Source organism: Dromaius novaehollandiae, chromosome 2, assembly GCF_036370855.1.
Source record: "Dromaius novaehollandiae isolate bDroNov1 chromosome 2, bDroNov1.hap1, whole genome shotgun sequence".
In the NCBI taxonomy this organism is placed as follows: Eukaryota; Metazoa; Chordata; class Aves; order Casuariiformes; family Dromaiidae; genus Dromaius; species Dromaius novaehollandiae.
Genome location: NC_088099.1, coordinates 5,600,746 through 5,607,867, shown reverse-complemented (window position 1 = coordinate 5,607,867; position 7,122 = coordinate 5,600,746). Strand labels below are relative to the sequence as shown.

General features: G+C 48.1%; 1 long non-coding RNA gene across 3 annotated transcripts; it reads left to right on the top strand.

The window, feature by feature from the left end:
* Nucleotides 1-377: 377 nt before the first annotated feature.
* On the top strand, nt 378-6,326 carry LOC112980707 (uncharacterized). 3 transcript variants are annotated; one of them, XR_010387525.1, is made up of 3 exons: nt 378-1,989; nt 2,602-5,014; nt 5,108-6,326. It is a non-coding gene; the product is annotated as an uncharacterized LOC112980707 (long non-coding RNA). The 3 variants fall into 3 exon arrangements; XR_003258480.2 differs by having other exon boundaries at nt 2,691-6,326; XR_003258479.2 differs by having other exon boundaries at nt 2,602-6,326.
* Nucleotides 6,327-7,122: the final 796 nt, after the last annotated feature.

Here is a 7,122-nt window from a genome sequence, read left to right as displayed (position 1 = left end):
ACAGATTCGGCACGTTCACGGGCAGCCTAAGGGTCTGCACCGACTCCTGGAGACCCTTTCCAGAGCATCTCCTGTCACCTTCACGCTCCGGATGGCTGCACCACTGGACTGTACCAGCCACAGCCAGGACACACCCAGGAGTGAGTCTGTCCCAGAGAGAGTAACATGTAAAAAGAAACAAAAACAAAACAAAAAATAACAACCACCAACCAACTGAAAAAGCACCAGAGGTCATGAAAAATGCCCTCAGACATTTGGCAGCAAAATCCTTGGGGAAACTCAGCTTTCTCCCCGGATGATATTAAAACACCAGCATGTTACCATCCCACCACCCAGCTCCTCATCTCTCCTTTCTCCCCAGAGGGCCGATGGGGAGAGGGACCAGGAGGAGGTGGGTGCAGCAGACGGCAAGGAGGGACCGCTCACGCCGGCACGCGTGTGCAGGGAGGACGGGCCGCGCGCCTGTGCGCTGGCTTGCTGGGGAAGGAGAGGAACACGCTGTTCTTGCAGCGAGCGCTGTGGTTTCATCCTCCGCGGGAGGGGCTGGGCTGCGCCTGGAAGGAGCTGCAGAGCCGCGGGGGCCGCGCGCGGGCTACTCTTACTATAAAGCACATCTGCCAGCCGCCTGGCTCTCCCGTCCGCCAGCGAGTACATCTTGTTTGTGTTTTTCTGCGAGCACACTCCCAGCGGGTTATGTCAGAGGTGAGGAATGCGGGCCACCCTGTGTCATGAGATCAGACTCACATTTTTAGGCCGAACGCTCTACCGTATTTTCTGGGAAGCAGCACGCACTCGGCACGCGGGGCCGCGGAGGGGTGGGAGATGCCCCTTCGCCGCGCTCCCTTTTTTCCACCCCTTGCTCCAGCGAATGGGGCTCGTATGCTGGAACAAGCTCTCCTTCTGTTCCTCGCAAGGAGCGCGGAAGGAAACGCAGTGAATTAACGCGAATGAAAAGAGAGCAGTGAGCGGTTCTCAGGCGCGATGCCAAATGCCTGGGAAACGCTTATGGAGAGCCAGCGGAGAGCTGCTTCCCGGCGCTGGGAAGGCATCAGCACCCTGAAACGGCCCATGAGGGAAACTCATCCAAGCACCGGTACCCACAAGATACCACCATCCCAGGGGTGGAGAACATCAGGACAGGCAGTGACCCATCAAGAGCCATCAGGGAGGCTGGGAAAGCTGGGCTTGGAGCTCCTTATGCGAAGTCTCGGTCTGACCGAAAGCACTGCACCCAGTCAGTGACTTCCCCCCAGTTTTACTGCTGGGAACCAACCCTTATATCCAGCCTTCCTAAAATTTCATGACTCCGCTCTGCAGGAGTCCTTCTGCTCAAGGAAAACTGGTGCAAAATAACACTGCTGGTCTCTTACAGGCTCGCTGCGTTGCCCTTTTCCAGGTTTTGTTGTTTAAGACCTGATGCCTGATTCTCAGCTCCGTTTCCCACTTAGGGCAGAAGTGGAGCAGAGGGGAGCTGGTTTGATCTCAGCACTGTGGCACAGGAAACCCACTGAGGTGGAAGGGAGGACTCCAACAGTGCTCGAAACCTGCTTGGACTCTGGTAGAGTGAAAAGCTCTCATTATCTGTTCTGATGTGGAGTTTGTTTCCTTTTTTTTTCTTAACTGCAATAGTAGCAGTTATTCTGAGATTGAAAAGAGAAAAGCTTCTATCGATCACGTCCAGACTGAACACCACTCTTTTTTTGTTCTGTTTTGCCTTATGGCGGGGTTGACATGACTGTGTTTTGTTCTGTGTCAGAAGGAAAACAAACTCTGAAATACCAAATTCTTTCACACAATGGACTTTCCTTTCTCTAAATATCCCTGCGAGATGGGCCTCTTACAGCTCTCTCCTCTTCCCAGAAAAAGAGAACAAATACTAGGAAATCTGGAGAGATGAACTGCACTGAGTTTGGCTGCTGCGGAGGAGCGCGGAGACCAGCCCCACGTTAGTCACCGGCTCCACTTCCGGCTGATCCCCACCCGGAGGGGGTAGGTGGACCTTCGGCAAGCACTGATGGTCTCCGTGATGGTGGTAGCTTTCTGCTGTGCACCTCAGACTCCTTTCTGTGTCTCTGCAAGTCGTGATAGGGGATAGTTTCAGGTTCGCCTCTCTCATCCCAGCCCCTCCGTCACTTAATGCCCTGTTTATCATGTCACATCCACGGGCAGGCCCTGGCCCTCTGCCCAGATTCCTCCTGTGACTCTACCTCGAAGCTCTGCTGTCACAAGAGTCTCTTTGGGGAATTTCCCGTTTTGTGGCAAATCTTGCTTTTGGGTCCCCTCTGTACTTGTGGCTAGGAGGACCAAGAGGAGACGGAGCAGAGAGGTGAACCAGGTGCTTAGAGGAGCGGAGGAGTAGGCTGAAAGGCCGGCAAACAGCATGCCTAGCAAGTCAGCGGGACCTCTCAGGAGACCCTAGACCCTGCACTGGGCAAGGGGGTGGAGGTCCCACCACCGCGTGAGGGTGGTGTGTTGATAGGAAGGGGGTGGTGGCTGGCTCACAAAAACAAGGAGAGTTATGCTATTGCATGGGATCTCTGAGAATATGGGGTGGTTTAGCTACCTTCTTTTTCTTACCCCTTTGCCTTCCTTTCCTTTCAGAAAGTTATGCTTCGATAAGATTCTCTGTTTTATCATATGAGGTGGAGGAAGTCACCGGATTGTCTGAGACTGGATTTCATTTTTCCTAGATTTGGAGAGGAAAGAAAAGAAGGCTTGAGACAGCATTTAGCAACAGACCTGGACACTGAACTAGGGCCTTATGACTGCCAGACGATGCCTGAAGAAGAGGTTGATAGCCCATCTCTGCTGATCCAGAAGCCTTCCACTATAAACGACATAAAGAAAAGATCTTGGCTTTCATTCCACCTTTCAGGTGCCCAGCATGCTTAGAGGAACAGAAATTATCATTAGCAATGATAAAGTACATTTATGCTTGATATAAGTTCAGCTGAACTACTGTGAACTCATTCATTTTTGTTATGCTCTTTCAATTTGGGGGAAATACACTGACATTGCTTAGCAACCTTTAATCATTTTGGCAGAGAATAGTAATCCAGGAAGGTTGAAGTTTATGTCCGTTACTCTGCCCCAGATGGTTACTTGATCTCCCAAATAATAAGTATCTGGCCTTGGCCATTTGCCTCTAATCAGCATTATTTTCCGAATTGCAAATGAATGTCTTGAAGTGCGTATTTCTTGTCTTTAATGTTACCATCTTGGATCATTATTCATTCTGTAGTGTGACAGTGCAAACTTGCACCATGATATCTCAGGCAGATCCAAGAATATAATGCACTAATATTTCCGTGTCTGACCCAGGCAGACATTTTCTGGTTTCATTAGGCAGTGCTCAGCAGTGAGATGTACTGTCCCTGCCAAAGCAGATACTGTAGGTTCTTTATTTCCTGATTGTCACTTTTTCTATGACTGCTTCAAACAGATACAAGCAGCGTAGAAAGAACAGTGCTTCCCCTGTCAGGGATAGGACTGAAAAGACAGGAAAAGACTAAAAGAAGAATGCAGTGAAAGGCACCACCAAACCCAGGGGCTTGATTCTCACCTCTCTTAAAACAGTATAAATAAGCTATGAGATCTGACTTAGACTCTGTATCTCTAAAGCTAGTAGAACCAGAAATACGTATTTTAGACCAATTACACTGTAGAATATACATGAGATATTCAAAACACCTAAGGGCATCATCAGACAGTGCATTAATTCAAATTTTAGGGCCAGATCTAAATACTAGGGCCACAAGAACCAGATCTTTAACCTAGTATAATGTGTCTCTGTTGGATCATTTTTGTTTAAAAGATTTTCCACCACAGAATCTCTGTGCTGCTCTGTTAACCTACCTGCTGGGATGTCCTGCAGCCAGCCCAGATGCATTCCCACCAAGCCCTCTGCCTGTGTTTCTGCTCTCTGTACTCTGAGTCTTTAGATGTCTCTGTCATTTCCTATCAGCTGGCTTGTGTTTTGCCTGTTCTGCTGGATACTAACCTACTGCCAATTTTTCCATGCTTTTCGTAACCACCATACATGATTGGTTGTTCTCTCTGCTCAGATTCACGGTAAAGTTGCCCTTGCCCATACTCTTTCCTATGAAACTCACTGGATGATCATCCTATGCACTCTGACTCTTAAGCAATCGGACTCACCTGCACAGAAAAACAATGAGGTAGAGCTGGAAAGTCCAAGCAGGAGGCCTAGGCCAGCCTCTGTGGAGCAAGAGGACAAGACTTGCAAGGAGATTTTGTTCCTTGATATCTGCAAGTTTCCCATAGGAATCAGCAGAGATACCTGGCTTGATTGGATTCAGCTAGCTGTCCCTCCTGGCACCCTCTCCACTTCGTTACTGGTCAAACCTGCTGGCTAGGAATGAGGTTGCTATTTCACCTCTACCCATATCCTCCAGGGCAGATCTAGAGACCTGGTGGAGCATGGGGCCATGGTTAGTCTACCTGAAGGCCAAGGACATTAGGGGGTATCCTGGTACCACTGGGGTGTTTTGCCGCTACTACAGAGAGGCGTCTTGAGCACTGTTCTAGGATAGATGTATCACTGCAGAGTATGGCCAGGGATTCCCTGAAACATCACTGTATTCAGGGGATCAGGTATCCCACAGCTCTGTGAGCAAGCAGTTTGTCAGGCCTCAAAGTTAATCCTTCCTGGTTCCACAGGGCAGTGAGAGAGCTACAGGGGCTCTTGGTGGTTTTGGTTCTCCTCCATTGTGACTCATTCCTCCAGTCCTCCTTGCTCTTACAAGCATCTTGCAGGGCAAAAAAGGAAAAAAAAAAAGATCCTGGTACAGAAAAGACAGTCATCATAACGCTTCATCTTCCTTTACGCTAGGAATCAGAAGACATCTGGGAGATGATGGTGCTGGTGAATTGTTGCATAAGCCAGTGCACAAAGTTTTCAGGCAGCAACTGCTGCATGGTGATCTAAACAGCTTCAACAGGCTCTTTGCCAGGCATATCCTGTCCAGCTTGTGCTGGACTGACTGGCAGTGAGGTGAGTCTGTGGTTGCCAACTTCAAATGACCAAGACTAGCCTCGTTTCAGTGCTCAGTGGCTGATTCATGTTTTGGTCTTCTGCCTCGCCCAGTCTAGGGTTAGCTCAGCACACGTCTCCCTCAGCACCACCTTCCTGCCTGCAAGTCTCTCCCTCCTCTAGCCCAAACCTCTGCCACAAGTCCTCTCTGTTCTCCTGGACCGGACACCATGCAAGGCAAGAGCCAGCAGTTTGTCAGCTTTGATTTGTCATCATCTAGGAAAAGCTCTGGCCAGTTCTGCCAGTTGTACTTTCTCTTGCGCTGCCATTCCCGATAGCCATTCCCGATCCAAAGAATCAACGTTTATCTCCATCACCCTGGCTCCTGGGGAAAGGCCACTTCTGGGGTCACTGTTCCTATACGGCACTGCTGAAGATGGCATCCACAAAGGGAAGCGGTGGAAATGGTGCTGTGCCCTGGCAGCGCAGTGGCTGCCTGGCAGTCGCTTCTTGTTTTTTTTGAGGCTTTTGCTAAGGCAATGGCTGACCTCAGAAACATCAGCCTGTCCTCAAAGGAAATGCCTTCCACCATGCAAGAGCACTCGTGTCCTGGAGCACCAGGGAATGCTGCAGTGCTGGATGTGATGGCTTGTAGCATGAGTAGACTGCTGGTCACCATGAACATGACAGCAAGTACTCTTGATTTAGCACAAAAGCCTGGCCATGGGATTATGAGAACACATCAGACCTCTGCAAGCTTTGTACCACCATGAAATGCTCAAGTTTGATCTCAATGACTTACCTGACTATGGCGTGAGTTAAGGATCGAAACTTGGTTTCCTATAGGACTCGGACCCCCAAATGATGTGTGTGTATGTGGTCCCTTTCCTCAAACAACTACAGAGTGAAGACAAATGGGTTTTCTCTCCAACAGATGGGCTTCAGACAGGTGCTGTTAGAGGCTCAGGGATGGAAAATCAAAGAAAATGCTCTGATGTGGCCTGTCACCAGTTTAAAGAAAAAAGAGCAAGTGAGATGTGGCTTTCTTATTCTACCTTGCTATTGAGATGCACTAGCAGTGCCATAACACAAGTATTTATCAACTTGTCCTCTCTACTGTGGTGGGTCAGAAAAGCATTTTTACCTTGTCTTAAAGACAGGAGACTGGGATATGTCTTAAAGACAGGCGACTGGGATAAGTCCTTTGGGACAACAACGATCTGTTTACGTAGCACAGGTCCCAGAAGAAGCAGAGCTGTGTTATAATGGCATTCTGTAAAACAACAGAAAACAAAAGCTTTTCTTTCTCCCTAAATAAATCAGTTCTGTGTTTTCTTTGTGGTTCACTTTTAAAGGCTTGCTCGATTTAAGGAGGATGTGGTCATACTCATTGGAAACTCCAGATGCTACAAGAGATAAACACAAATCTGCATTAAATTCACATTTTTGATGAGTTATATCTCAACGTTTTCATTCTATTTTTCTCACAAAGTGATGGCAGCCTGCTACAGCTATCATGTTCCTTGGAGAACATTTGCCCAATACTTTTGATGTCTCCTCCTCGATTTCTTCCACAGGATCCAAAGTCTTTTTTTTTTATTTATTGATGTTGCTGTAGCCAAGGAGAGAAATCAACACAGTAATGAATTATAGACTGTGCTGTAGGACATTTCATTAGTATTGTTTTTAGTGTGAACAAGCTCCAGATCATTAAAGATGAGTTCAGGTTACAGCATTCACTTCTGGCTTCTGAACTGTCCTAAGTGGTGGGGAGTGCCTGGACTGCGTATTTTCTCTCGGGTCATTAGGATGGTGAGATTCTTCAGCAAAATGTGGTTCTGTGTGCAGGTTTGAGTTCTGAAGGAACCTAGTTCATAACAGTCCAGCCTCGTTTATAACAATAGAGCCTATCCACTCAGAAAGCTTTCACTAGACATTTAAAAAATCTTAAAATCAATATGAGGAAAAGATCAATTTTTGTTGCACGCTGTTTGTCAGTGCTAGGCACTGGCTTTCTGCAGACTGGTCCAACCCTTCACCTGCAGGACATTTCCATCCAGCCCACCAGCTTTCCTGCTGTGGGCTGAAGGAGCTGAGGGCTGCTCTTAAGACAGAAAGTGAAGCCAGTC